We start from the raw sequence: 15,962 nt of genomic DNA on the forward strand, positions 1-15,962 counted from the left end.
AATGATGGAAAGAACAGAATTCACTAACAGCAGTGAGTTTATAACAAGTATTAGAGGCAAAGTGTAAGGAAAAAGATACGTACATTCCAGGTAAAGTAAAACATGTACAAAAAGGAAACAGAGGAAGATTACTGTATGAAAAGTAAATCCCTGCCAGCGTAGAACGAAACATCCACCTGAATTGAATTTTACCACAGTCAGTCAGACTTTATTTTATAGTGGCATCAAATTTTACTGGTTATGTTTAACCTCCAGTCAGAAAACGTGTGTTGTGGTAAAAGACCATTTCAGTGGACTCTCAAAGGAGTGCTTTATACTTTTAAAAAATACTTCTAAAATTTCTACTCTGGCCAAAATGGAATCACAGGGACTGGTTTACCTTCTGCCTGAAATAACTAAAAGGGTGGGCAAGATACATGAAACCTCAGTTTTCAGACATCTGCCATCAGGTAGCCCAAAACAGTATTCCCTGAGAGAGGGGAAACAAAGGAACCATGGGTGTGTTCCAGGCTACCGTCTGGGGAGGGTTTCCAGGCCACAGTGCAAGTCGGGAGCCCTGGTGGAACCTGGTTGTCTTACTGGGTGAAGCAGGAAGTAAGAGTCCAGAAAAGCCACAAGGACTAAGTTCACTAGGCAAATTACTGTAGAGAAGGAGCTGCAGAGAAGTGGGAATTCTGCAGATTTGCAGAGGGCCCCCTTGAATCTTCAGCTGAGTATGAAAGACATACATGCAAGGCCAGGGAGAGAGAGACCCAAAGGATGAGACAGAACAATGCTCAGAGATCGCACAGACATGCCCACCATGAGCTTAAAAGCAAGCCTCAAAAGGATTAAACTGTCTCCTAGTAATTCAATTACATCCTATAATAAAGTTCAAGAATACAGGGACACAAAAATGTTTACCAACTTTACATGGCAAAATTCACAGTACCTCTCATTCAACCAAAAATCACAATGCATGTAAAACAGCAACAAAACATGACCCATAATAAGAGGAAAAAAAGCCAATAGAAACAGATGCAGAACTAATACCAGTGTAACCAGCCCCACAAATCAGAGGTCCCCTCTCTCGGCTTCCTTGGCCCTTGAGCAGGCACAATACACTCAGATTGGAGCAAGGACTTCCAGGTACATTAAGAAGTTGCTTCCCAGCTTTCTCAGTGACTGTTTGGGCCTCTCCCAACCATTCTGCAAACTATGTCCAGTTGTTCACAAAGCACACATACCACGGGAAAAAAAAAAAAATAAGCCCTTTTCTCAGTGTTTAAGGTGGGGGGATAAGGTGAACCCAAAGTCAGTTTTAGGGGCCTGTCATCTCCTTGGAAAGCTCAGGCTTCAAGTACAGCGCACTTCTATTATTGTTACCCAGAGGCACATGGCCAGGGTCTCTAGAGCACTTCAAGAACACTTCATACCTTCAAGGATGAGAGATAGCAGGCTTGTTAAAGGTGCTTCTTCCAGACTAATCTTAAGATATTGATTATGCCCTCCTCTCTCATACAAATTTAATTTTTTTATGTCGTATAGCACACAAGAGCTCTGAAGAAGGATGAAAGGAAACAAAGAACCACTGAGGGAAAGAAAAAAAAATGCAAAGGATGAAATCAACTCCCCTTTTCACTAGAAGACCTGTATTATAATCTGAATTCTTTATCATGTGTGTGCTTTACTTTGGCAGTGAACAATTCAATGGCTATTCTAATTTAAAACCTCTTATAAATTGAAAATTTAAAGATCCTACAGCAACATCCAAGATCAAACTTAGTAGGAAAAGCCAGAAGAATTTCTGGAAACAGTACAAGAATACCTATTGCCACTTTTACTATTTCAAATTATTCTGGACATTCTGGCTGATAGTATATGAAAGAAAAATGAAATAAAAGGCAATTAAGTGGCAGAAGGGGCAGGAGGAGGGCTAAAACCATAACTATTGATAGATGATATCACAGTATGTTTGTAAAATCCAAAAGAATATCTTTAAAATCACTAGAACTAATAAAAAATACCCAGTAAGGAAACAGGTTACAAATATACCAATAGCCAGGAAGGAGACATAATGGGGTTAAAGATATCCCATGCCAATTAGCATATTATACCTAGGAATAAATTTAGCAAAATGATCTTGGACTTGTATGGGGGGAAAATGCTAAATAAGTGGAAATATATTAAGCTCCAAGATTACATTTTTTCCATGCCTCATTATTAAATAACTACTGATAATGCTATTCCAATCAAAATCTCAATGGTATTTTCTTTGATGTAAGGGGGCAAGGAACTTAATCAAATGATTTGCAAATTTTCTTGAAATAAATGTATTACATTAATGAATAAAATGTTTTAGAAGTACAGCAACAAGGGATGCAGAGTATATGCCTGATTGGATATTAGTATTTTGTAAAGCTATAATAATTAAAATATAGGAATAGATAAGAGAATGGTTCAAAGAGATTTGTATACGCTTAAAAATCACTAATATGATAATGGTGGTATCTAAGCTCAGTGGGAAATATTCAGTAAAAGGTGATTTAGAGCAGATTAATCTTTTGAAAAAGGAAAAAAATAGAGCCTTATTTCATAATATATACCAGTATTTCTAGAGTAGAATTTCATATAATCATCAATTAGTAAAGCCTTAAGAGTGACAGTAAAGGCAGATATACAGAGACTGAAATATGTAACATAAAAATTATTCAATGCCCACCTGAAACTAATATAACACTGTATGTTAATTATGCTTCAATTAAGAAAGAAAGGAAGTTATTCAATTGCTTATAAAGGCCTGAAGAACCATAAATAGATGTCACAAGCAAAAGCCAACCAGGCAGAAATATCGGCAACACATGACAATTAAATGATCTATTTAATCAAGGAACGAAACACTTTAGTGGCAAAGTACATAAAAGACCCAAGCAGGCATTTCACAAAAGAAGAAATGCAAATTGACCAACAGACATATGAGAAAGTTCAATCTAATTAGTAATCAAAGAAATGCAAATTAAAACAACAAGATACCATTTTTTGCCTTTTAGATTGGCACAAGATCAAAAATAATGCTCAACGATGGTGTGCGTAAAGGGAACCAATCCCAGTGCTGGTGGGAATGCAAAAATGGTAGCTGCTGGAGAACAAGTTGGGACTATGTATCAAAAGATTTCAAAATGTTAATTGCAGCAGTATGTAGAGTAGCAGAAATATTTAAAGCAATGCTCAAGTTCTTCAATAGGAGAATGGTTCAACCATAGTTTTCTGCAGCCCATAAATGAGCAAGTTAGAACTCTAGGACATTCATGTTAAGAGGTATGAATAAGTAGAATAAAAGCAAGTCACAAAGTAATCTGGGGGATTTAAGCTCAATTTCATTAAAAAGAAAAAAGAAACTCAAGTAGAAAACACACAACAAATTTAATACTGGTCACCTATTAAAGAGAAATATGAGGGAACAGGAGATTAATTGTTTCCTATAAACCTCCATAATTTCCCTTTCTATAATCAGCATTGAATTTACAATTTTTAAAAATGAAGAAAAGGAAAAATGCTTTAAAGTATGCATATGTTTGATCCAGCAATTTACTTCCAGGAATTTACCCTAAGGGAATAGATAATATGCACAATTTAACTAGAAGAATGTTTACCCAAGCATTATTGGAGTGAAACTTAGAAATAATCTAAATGAGTAACAGAGTATTGGTTCTATAAAGTATATTTCATATAACAAAATGCTATTCAGCCATTGAAATGTAGAAATCTGACGAGAAGAGGGTCTAAAGTAGCACATTTCTATTACTGTTTTGTATGTTTACTGAATACATTGTGTACGTGTAATATATTTTCATATGCACATTTATATGAAAATGCATATGAAAACTTGGAAGGGTAGTCAGATTGTGATTTTGTTTGCATATATGAATTTCTAATTTTTCTACAGTGAGAATATTCTATAATCAATTGAAAAAGATTGTTTCCTTTGCTCATCCTAAAATAGCTCCTGATATTGTTTAATTTTTAAAATTCCATTCCCTAAAAAGAGTAGCTAATATTTAATGAGCATGTGCTGTATGCCAGACATTGCCCTAAACGCTTTACATGTATTATTATCTCATTTAATCCTCACAGCAACCCTAAGAGGCAGATGCTGTTTCCTAAATGAGAAGAAATTCAGGACAGAGTGTGTGTAACTTGTCCATGGTCATACATCTGGTAGGGACAGACCCAAGATTTTAATCCAACCACTTTAGCTGGTCTTTACAACTTTGTAACAATGTTGGGCTGACCTAAAGAGCTTCTTCAGGTAAACGCACTCTCATCTGACCTTCTGGATTGGTTTTTATTATTATTATTTTAATATTTATTTTTGAAAGAGAGAGAGCACACACACAAGCGCAAGCAAGGGAGGGACAGAGAGAGAGGGAGACACAGAATCTGAAGCAGGTTCCAGGCTCCAAGCCATCAGCAACAGAACCCAATGTGGGGCTTGAACTCACGAACTGTGACATCACGACCTGAGCCAAAGTCAGACGCTTAACCAATTGAGCCACCCAGACGCCCCCTTAGATGGGTTTTTAAGTCTAGTCAAACTTAAAACACTAGGTGAACAGCCGTTGTGTCTCTAACAGCAAGACAACAAATGTGTCCCTTAACAGAGTAGTACTACATCAGACTGAGGTGACCACGAGGGAAATGTGAGGTTAGATTACAGCAACAAGGAGCTTACAGAGAACATTCTGAGAATTCCTTTAGCTTTTTTTTAAATTTTAATTTTAATTTTAATTTTAGTTAGCTAACATACAGTTGGTTTCTGGAGTAGAATTTAGTGATTCATCATTTACATATAATGCCGAATCCCTGTAACTCGGAGCCATATTTCCCACTCTTTTTGCTCAGGCTTCCAGGGTCTTTTCCCACATTTGCCCACAGATTCAAATTTGGGGGTTTTTATGCGAATGGTTACTTTGCTGAAGCGACAAAAGAAGAGACTAAGAGGAAGACCTACAGGTTTAAAGCAAACATCGTCCTTTTATTTGATAGGAAAATAAGGATAATTGATCTGTGAATAAAACACTTAAATTTTTCATGATAGATGGATGTTCTTTGCCATTGTTTTTCTCAGCAGCTACATCAATCTCTCAGGTACCAATTTCCTACACGGAATCCCTGATCTATTATTTATTTCTGCAATGGTAACCATTTACATAAGTCAATCTGCCCAGTTTTCTAATCACAGATTTCACTTAATTTTGGATAGAACTGTTTCCTGACATTTGAAGATGTGTACAGTATTACTCGTTTTACAGAAAACTGTTTTTTCATTCTGAATATAGTCTTCAGGAATAAACCTTGTTAGAATTCTGTGAACCTGAATTAAAGATGTTTTTATTTAAAGGCCTGGAACTGTTTATTGTTTAACCAGACATCAGATTGGGTGGTACTTTTTTAGGCCTTTGTTTTGTTTTTGAAGTTCTTAAGATATGAGCGGGGGACCAGCTGGCTCTGTACAGCAGCAGGACACTGGTTTCCCGGACTTGAAAGAGAGCTAGGGCCGGAGGTTCTTCAGGTTTCCAGGTGGAAAGCCCTGAGGCTAACCCCCAGTTAAGGAGGACGGTTCTAGAGATCATCTAATAGGATAAACTGAAAAATCTCAGGTCACTGTGTCTCCTCAATCCCCACTCCAAAACACTTACTCTTCGGGGTATACTTAGAATACACACACATTTATGAGAAACTAGATTAAGGAGAAAAAAACCATTCTGAGAGAAAATACTATTGCTCTGGGTCTATAAAATTGCCCATTTATCTGGACCCCTTCGTAGTAGCACCTTAAGAATGATTCAGACTCTATTCTCCAGATTAAAAAACATACTGCTTTGTCTATCTAAACCATTTATAAATTTATAAGTGCTGAAAAAAATTTCGGTCATATATCTGCTCAAATTTTCATCCACAAGATAGCTGCTTCGATCCCCATACTAGCCACCTCTGTTATAGTACAACCAATTTCCTCCACAAATAAAAGCGAATGTTTTCATAATTGTATGCAAAACCCACATTTTCACATACAACCAAGCACAGGCAAACTGTATGTTACAAGAGGAGTTAAAAAAATACTTTGGGGCATGTATTTTAAATGCAACTTTAATTTTACCTTAGTGTTAAAAGACATCTTTATTGGTGAAAAATGTGGAATAAACCTTCATCCATAGAATAGTATTTTATAACAGTAGATAAAAATATGGAAATCTTCCATATACTTTTTTTCAGGTTATGAAAACGTAAACCTTACAGATGACATGTAATTTTTCTTTGTGGCATGTGGTTTATTATTTGAAATCTATTGGTTCATTAGTATCATATTGGTTATAGCTAGTTGTTTCAGAACATTAACTGTCCTCTCACATTACTTACAGAGATACTGGGGACCATCTGTTCTTGCAAGGGATTTAAGTATATGTCTATTGGATATCATGCTATTTATTTAATTCAGCACCCACTTCCTATTGTTGTATTTTCTTGGGGGGAAGAGTCAATTTAATTACAGGGAATAAAGATAACCTCTCCTGGCAGGTGACCCTGTCACCACGAGAGCAAAGCAGGACCTACTTAAAGTAGGTTACAGTGGTTAAAAGAAGAGTAAAACCAACAACACTTAAGAATATTTAACAAAGGTTTAACAAAAATAGAACAGTGAATGGCGCTTTTAAAAATATTACTGTAAGCCCAGGGCTTGTCTAAATCAATCTTGGCACATCTGTCTGATGCGGACCATAAACAGGATTAGAGCGGGATTTATCTGCTTGGCGTTAATTGTGCTCACAGTTTCTGCACATGCCCACTCTTTAAAATACTGCCTGAAAAACAGGCCTGCCCGATACACAGCTCCCACAACACAGTGCAGACACACACGTATGGTATATTACATGGTTAAGCAATGTGATGTCTAACAATTTTTTTTGGCTCTTCAGAATTACTTATCTAATCCCCTAATTAAAAATACAAAATTCTGTTTGAATACACCACATACTGAGATAAATCTGTGAAGCAGGGGACCAATAAATTTGAATACACTTTAATTGTAAGAAGAAAACACAATTTAATTGTTAATAATCAGGTTAAACCAGGGTTTAAACAAATAGGGCTGCTCCTATAATTTACTGAAAAAACCTTCACAATGCATTACTATCCTCAAGAATTAGGACACAGCATTCGTTAGCAGAAAAAGTTTCTAAATACATACACATATCAAGAGTGACAAGATATAGCATTCTTATCTAGTAAAAAAAAATTATATAGGAAATTTTAAACTTCTCACAGAGAGAAGTAGAGAAACTGCCAATCCAATATCCAAAAGTCACATTTTTATCACATCAGATAGAAAATTAATGTTCATTTTCTACCTGTTTTTTCCCCCACTTATTCTATCATGTGTAAACAGCTTAGAGTTAAAAATTTGACTAATTGGAGATATTTAGGTATTTTTGCAAGAAGTCCAAAATGAACTAGCCAGTCAAAAAAATGTAAGTATCAGTCTTTGGTTTGCAGATTTGACATATAGGCAACATGTAATTCCTTATTCCAAACAACATTTAATGCCTATGATGCTAAGTGATGTGAGAAGTTTTAAATTACTTAGTATGTTTTAATCGTGAACATATAAAATTGTTAAAGAACAGTATAACTGAAAATTTAGGTTAACTTTCAATCATAGGCAATCTTCGGCTTTAAAACTTTTTTGGGTCAGAACCTATTCATGTTCTAAATATCTTAGTGAGCTCTTAGAGATCAGTTTTCCCCTAAATCTCTATTAGTAGAAGGTAAGACTATACTTTTACTGTTATTTTACACAGAGCAGATAATCAGGAGAACTTGACAAATTAAGTCAATCATTTAAATACTTAAAATAAAACACCCAGCAGCAGTTCTCAATGTAGAGTCTCAGAGGTTTTACGTGGTCAAACTGATCTTTAGGATAATTCTAAACATGTTATTTGCCTTTACACCGCGTTGGCATTGGCACTGATGTTTCAAGTGCAAAAGTGGTGATGTGTGCATCAAGGCAGCGACACTTTTACCAGTATTGTTGCATTCTTTACCACACTCCAAACTCACAGTTTAGAAATTAAAAGGTCCATTTCACTTAACTATCCCTGATGAAATAGGAACAATCTAATTTTTTTTAAATTTCCACCCTGGACTACATTTTTCTTTAAATATTATGTGAGATGAAATGGAAACTATGCATAAAGCATTTCTGCTACAAATGAAAGTGATGACTGTCTCCAGGAAAAGCACTCATACTTTTAAGTTGCAATTGAACTAGCTGGTTTTGTGGAAGACTATTTTTACTTGAAAGATCCACTGACAGACAAGCTATGGTATTCAGACAGGATTATTTGGCAAACATTCCCTGGAAAAATGAACAAAGTGAGCCAGTCGCTCAAGAAAAACAACTAAAACTGTCAATGACAAAATTCAAGCTTTAGCGTAAAAAATTAGAATTTTATAAAACTTGTATCCATCACAATGAGTTTGACAGCTTCCCAATACTTAAAAAATTTTCTCATGAGACTGGTGGTCATATTAATGTAGCTGATATTTTTTAAATATTGGGTATTATAGTGTGTCAACATTTAGAAGCTCTATTTAACTCAGTACATCAAATTTTCCAAACATGCAATGCAGGATGTTATAAAATCATGCACGAGTAAGAGATTTATTCAAAGTGCAAGACAAACCAGTAGATTTTCAAATAGACTACATAACTACATTGCTGTGTTTTCAGATTCAACATTATAACTAGCCTTACTAAACTGGCACTTGAGTTTTGTTGTAATATCAAAGGATAGCCACAATTATCTGAAAACATGATTAAAATACTTCTCCTCTTCCAAATACACATCTATATGAAAATGGATTTTCCTTATATACTTTAATCAAAACAACATATTCACAATAGATTGGATGCAGACACAATTTTTAAAACTCAGCTGTCTTATATTAAGCATCCTATTTTAAAAAGCTAGGTCTTCTATTAAAGACATTTGAAAAAAATGTAAGATAATAAAGTGGCATAATAAACTGGCATTTTTAACTTTAGAAAATAATTGTTTTTAACAAAAATATTTTATCTTAAATGCAATGGATTTATTACTATTATATTTAATAAATATTTTTAAATGTCTAAGTCCTAGTACCATAAGTACCAAGGGGTATAATTTTTATAAGCAAAAGCTCTTTGTGGTTTTTGATAATTTCAGACTATAAAGTGGTCCCAGGGCTGAAAAGCCCAAGAACCCCTGCACTATAGTGTTGCGAACATAGGCCTAACCTTAAGAAAATGCAGCCTAGAGATGGCATGATTCATGCATTTCATCTTTAACCACCTTAAATCAAATACGATGATACTAGGTTATTTTTAGATTCTGCCATGAGTCCCTATTACATCTGAAACCTAGCAAAATTCACATTCTATAGCAGGCCTGATCATGCAATGTGATTGGGTTTTGTCATTTTCACTTCAGCAAGAGCACTAATGTGCTACTTCCTTTGGGACAATTTATCCTTGACTTGATGATCTACTTAGATATTTGCCTCTGCCTGCATTTTATATGCTCACTTCCATTTCAATTCCTCACGAAAAGCATTTAAAAATGGAAAGTGTCTGGGGCGCCTGGGTGGCTCAGTCAGTTAAGTGTCCAACTTCGGCTCAGGTCATGATCTCGTGGTTTGTGAGTTCGAGCCCCACTTCGGGCTCTGTGCTGACAGCTCGGAGCCTGGAGCCTGCTTCGGATTCTGTGTCTCTGTCTCCCTCTGCCCCTCCCCGACTTGTGCTATCAAAAATAAATAAAATGTAAAAAAATAATAATAAATAAAAAGGGAAAGTGTCTGATAATGGCACCAATAGAAAATATGGCCTTGATTCATCTTAACCTTATACTCTAGTCATTTGGCAGGCATTATCAGTTCAGGTATGCATACCATGATGTACAGTTTACATACATCACACCAGATGGCCTTTGTGCAGATACCCCTTGAACCTCTGAAGTACGGCAATCGGTCTTCCTTTCTCTAGTCTATCAGCAATTCACTTTAACAATATCTTCATCGTCCTCCTGGTCTCTAATCTCTGTATCCCAGTACCTTGCGCTATGCTTCGGACATAGGCTTGGCTTCCAATAGAAGTTTGTTACTGACAGTCTTTACCATCAGTCAGATGATATCTCAATCACACTGTATGCATTTCGACCTCTGAACCTTTGCTCCTTTATTTCCCAGGAAATGAAAGGCCTTCTTGACTCCATTTTCAAGCATTAACCATCTGTCAAAGCACATTAAGAGACATTCTTCATTTCCCAGTCCTTCTGAGCTTCTATGGCCCAGTACACAGCTGAGATTCAATCACATATCAGAAGTTCCTAACTCACCAGAGGGCAAAAGCACAAAGGTCCTTCAAAGCCTTTTAAGAACTTAAGTTATATATTTTTACCATACTAACTGATGGGTCAAAATGGTAATGGGGAAGGGGTTAGCTAAAGATGAGACTGTAACTCTTTAGGGTAAGCCCAAAAGTTTACTATTTCAATATATTTGAACACTTGCTATATTTCAGGCACTTTTGTGTGTATATTAAAATGCTAATATGAATTTAACAATCTCCATGGATCACTGTCTCTATGAGAACAAAGGTTAAGGAGTTCATCTTTCACGACCTGGAACTCGCTGGGCTGTGGGAACAGGACTATATGTATCTAAGCCAGAGTGAGGCTCTCTAGCGCCAGTGTCTAACATAGCCTGGTCTGGGCTTTCTGTCAGGTAAAGGCTTTTTTCTTCTGAGGACCTCAAAGATTGTCACACCAACTTTGTTTTCACCTCTGCCATTACTAGCCATCAATGCCCTACTGTGCAAGTCAGATCCCCCATTACCTCAAGGTAGTCCCAACAAAGAGATCACACAGCCCTCCAGATAATCTGATGGGTTTTGCTACTGAGAGACACTAAGAAGCCCACTTTTATTACCAATTCCATTCAGGTTTACCCTGAAGACAGTAATTATTTGCTCCCAAGATAACAAGAAAATATTGAGAATAACTACTCAAAGTCCAGGACTACTGAACTAAGCACATGCAGCCCCTGTGTTGTTGGAAGGGAGTAGGAAGAACCATTACATGAGAGACAAAGCAGTAACTTTTCCTTGATGAAGGGACTGGTCCTAGTATCAGAAAGTAAGAATTTCATCTGAGAGGCCAAGATAGTGCAGGAACAGAGTGCCACAGTCCTGACTGTCCAGAAACAGACTGGAAGAGATTCACCTAATCAGCCTCCAGGATATCTGAACTCACTATCAGTATATCTTCCTGGGGCCAGAGTTGGCCCTCTTGCAGTGAAGGAATCACTGTGCGTGGGGGAGGAAGGGAGAGAAATTGTCAGAAGCTACATATACTGAACATACAAAAGCAAACTTAAAATGTACACATTTACAATAGCCACGATATGGAAACAACCTAAATGTCCGTCAGTGGATGAATATAAAGAAAATGTGATACACACACACACACAGTGGAATATTGTTCAGCCTTAAGTAGAAGAAATCTTGCCATTGTAACATGAATGGACCTTGGGGCACTGTACTAAGAAGGGAAATGTAAAAAAAAAAAAAAAAAAAAAAAAAAAAAAGAAATACCACATAGTCTCGCTTATATGTGGAATTTAACAAACAAAAACAAACAAACATAGAAAAACTGAGCTCAGAGATAACAAGGAACAGACTGATCATTACCAGAGGTGGAGGGTGGGCAAAATGGGTGGAGGTAGTCAAAAGTTACAAACTCCCAGTTACAAAATAAATAAGTGTTGGGGACCTAACGTACAGCATGGTGTCTATGCATTACTGTACTGCATACTTGAAAGTTGCTGAGAGTAGATCTTGCAAGTTCTCATCACTGAAGACAATTTGTAACTATGTATGGAGATGGATGTCAGCTTACTGTGGTGATCATTTCAGAATATATACAAATATCCAATCATTATGTCCTACACCTGAAATTTATATGCTACATGCCAATTACATGTAAATAAACAAATGGACATAATTTGAGATTTTCTAAAATTATTTGTAAATATTTATTCATTTGAGGAGGATTTGCAGACCTAGACTTAGTGGAGACAAAGGAAAGTAATGCACAATTTTAATATAGCCTATCATGGTTTTATTGAAAAAATCTAATTTTACATTCAAGACAAAGTTCATGTTTATTTTTAATATGCTAGGCACATGGGGGATATGGCCCTTATTTCATTTCCACCATTAAAAGCATATAATTGACAAACATGTTTGGATTCTGTTTTGTTTTCAGCATTCAAAAACTGGCTAAGTAAACCCAGCGAGAATTGATTCACTAAGAAAAAAATTACAATGAAATTACTTATGAAATGTAGCCAAGTTTCCTAACTTCCTCATTTACTTTCAGTTGGATTTAGGCAAAATGTAAAGAACAAATGTAAGTGTTAGTAAACAGACATACACATACATACACACACACACACACACACTCTATAAATTATGCTGGTCAGTTAATACCATTTAGGCTACTATTCACACAAAATATGATCCTCTACCTATACTTGAAGTAAAAAAAGAAAACTTAAAGCTATTTTGGAGTAAAAATTGGAAGTTACTTTTTTTTCTGAAAAATTTTAAATTAATTCAGAGTCCTATATGAAAATAAGCTCAATATTTGACCTTGGCGTCCTACATATATGGTATTTAATGCAAAGGTGTTCCTACTGAAAAGGAGTTTTATAAGAATTTCTTCTCCATGCATTTCATCATAATATATTTTCTACCATATAGTTAGGATGATGACAGAAAGACAAAATTAAGGGTAAAAGAAATTGTTACCTGATAGTGTAAAAATTTTAAAGAAAACTTAAATACTCTAGATAAAGGATATATTTAGCTACACTATATAACATGTAATCAAAGCAAAATAGCTTATGGGATTACAGCAAGCCATCTCCTCTGTGCTGTAATACTACTGTCAGGTTTTTTTTAGAAAGATAAATTTGATATCAATACGATGTGACACAACTGCATCAAACCTTAATTTCACTCACAGTAAGAAGTCACAGGATTAAATAACACTGTGCAGTCTTTTAGAAAAGTTTATTGCTTCCAGATGGATTCAAGTTTCCTTTCAGCCCTGATTACATCTAATATGCACAGGGTGCCAACATTATAAAGGACAGAGTCAAAAATATCATTTATATAGATAGCGAGGGGCGGGGTGCAGGAACTTTGGCTCCCGAATAGATTATGCTAGCCAGGATCTGTTTTAAGAAATAACAAACATTTAATAACAATAATAATAATTTAAAAAACACCATATTATGTAAATGTTTTGAATAATGGCTGTCCCATAGAAAAACACAAATTTGCAACAAAGTATCCAGAAAATGACTCCTAGCTCAAGCTGCATGCTCTCTGCCCCCATGTTGGGTTGCGCCATGTGTCACACCGCATGAGGCTTGCTACCAAGATGTCCACCTGTGCCTCTGTGGCAAGAGAGGCATCCATGTTTATTTCATTTAATAGCACTGTTGAATATAAGCCATTGTGGTCAGACACAGATCTTCAAAAATACTATCTAAAGGCATGTTTGCTAAGTTTAAGGCTGCAAGTAAATTACTGCTTGTATTTAAAATAGCATTTTCTTACACAACTTCAGTAAGAAATAAAATCCTCTCCATAGAACCCAAAGAAAGCTCTCTCCATAATGTGAATTAAAAAATAAAATCACAGCTGCTGTATCCAGTCTGTGAGAGAAAAAGCAATAAAAATTCATAATTGAAGAATGATTTCAGTCTGTAGATCAGGGGCCAACTTTTTAAAATACAGTAAAACTCCAATAACATTTCCATTTTCTCATTTTCTTAAATTCAATCTTTCCAATGTTCTGAAAAAGTCATACAAATTACAAATCTGATTGAATATAAATGTTAAAAAATTATGTATCCTTCAAAAACAGATTCACAATTTAAATAAAATTATGGTCTAAGAGCACAAAAGAAGAGAAAAATGATTCATTTCTAAATGTATACAATATCTTTCCTGCTTGAGTACCACTGGGAAAAGTGGTACTACAATGATTCCACTCATACCTGACTTTCTTCTATGGATATTCAACCAAAACTAAGACAAATAATAAATATAGCACCTTATTACATTTTCTGTAGAGAAAAATAATTTCCTTTATGTAAGGTATATAACAAATATTAAAATTTCAGGTGATTTTAATAAAAGTTATTCACTTATTTTCAACTTTATAAGGGATACTTAAAAATGGATGAGTATTAAAATGTTTAATTTTAATTAGATTAAAATAGTGGCACTATCCTTGATCAATTGCTTGAAATGCTCCAAGACACAGGGTGATCAGAAAAGGATCGACTTATACTAAAAAGGGATTTAAAGTTACATGACAAATCAATAACAGATCAAGAAACAGGGTCGAACCGATTAGGCTACCTGGCACTAGAGTAGATAATGGGTTTTATATCAGATGACTCATCCATTAACAATGTCTGATATTCTAAATACTAATATGTATTTGAGGGGCGCCTGGGTGGCTCAGTCGGTTAAGCGTCTGACTTTGGCTCAGGTCATGATCTTGCAGTTCGTGGGTTTGAGCCCCACATTGGGTTCTGTGCTGACAGCTCAGAGCCTGGAGCCTTCTTCGGATTCTGTATCCCCCTTTCTCTCTGCCCCTCCCTGGCTCGTTCTCTCTCTCTCTCTCTCTCTCTCTCCCTCCCTCCCTCCCTCCCCCCCCCAAAAATACATACATAGTAATAATAAAATAAAACCTTAAAAAAATCTAATATGTATTTGAACTATCACTAATCAAATAGTATTTTGTTTTCAACAATGGTTATTCTTAAACTGGTCATACATTATTCTAAATAACATATTTAAGTGAAAAATCATTTCAGCTTTATTCCTTCTTTCAATAATTGTTAACTAGATACTTTCCACATGTCAGATTTGTTCTACAAAGAGAATCTTAGAGATCTTCCCTGACTACCCAATAATCACTGAATAAAGATTGGGGAAAAAAAATATATGGCAACAAGTCATGTAAATACAAGTTGAGAATCTCTCATCTGCAATTCCAAAATTCCCAAAGCTCTGAAACTCGTACATTTTTTCTTAAATCATTTGGGAGCAAAACCTGAGCTGACCTCATTTTGTAGCAAAACTGGACCCAAACTGACAATGGCATTTTAAGTCTTTACCCCACTTAGCATGGGTACTCCTCATGTTTCATTCAGAAATATTAATATTCAATTATGGGATGCTACCTGAGGCTCATTTTGGGTGTTACATACACATATATGCCTTACATTAGCTTTCTAAAATTAGTAAACATCTCAATTTTAAGATATAGCTGGTTCCAAATGTTTCTGGGCAAAGTGAAAAGTAACCCAATATTCCAGGTGAGAAATGATATCTCTTACTAACATGGCAGTGATGCTGCTCAATTTTGGATATATTTCAGAGGAAGAGGCCACAAGATTTGTTGATGGACTGGATGTAGAGAGATAAGAAGTAGAACATTTCCATTTCTAGCACGTTTCCAAGTGTTTTTGGCTTGGGTAACTACAAAGATGAAATCTTCACATACTGAGATGGGAAGATCCATAGAAGGGTGTAGTTGTAGGCTGTAGGAGGGAATATGGGGTTTATTTTAGAATATGCTAAGGTTGAGAAATCTAGTGGACTTTTAAGTATGTCTAAGTAGGCAGTGAGGTTTATAAATCTAGAGTTCTGAGATGATGTCTGGACTAAAGATAGAAATTTGAAAGTCATCAGCATTTAGATAGTATTAGAAGCCACAAACTAGAGGAGGCTGAACCAGAGAGAGAGTGAAAAATAGACAATAAAAGGTCAGGGAACAGACATGGGAAAATGAGAACAG

General features: G+C 35.6%; 1 protein-coding gene across 1 annotated transcript in view; it reads right to left on the bottom strand.

The window, feature by feature from the left end:
• CERKL (ceramide kinase like) overlaps window positions 1–15,962 on the bottom strand; it is a 104,739-nt gene that overhangs the window by 66,410 nt on the left and 22,367 nt on the right. The window lies entirely within an intron of this gene.

This window comes from Lynx canadensis, chromosome C1, assembly GCF_007474595.2.
Source record: "Lynx canadensis isolate LIC74 chromosome C1, mLynCan4.pri.v2, whole genome shotgun sequence".
Classification (NCBI taxonomy): Eukaryota; Metazoa; Chordata; class Mammalia; order Carnivora; family Felidae; genus Lynx; species Lynx canadensis.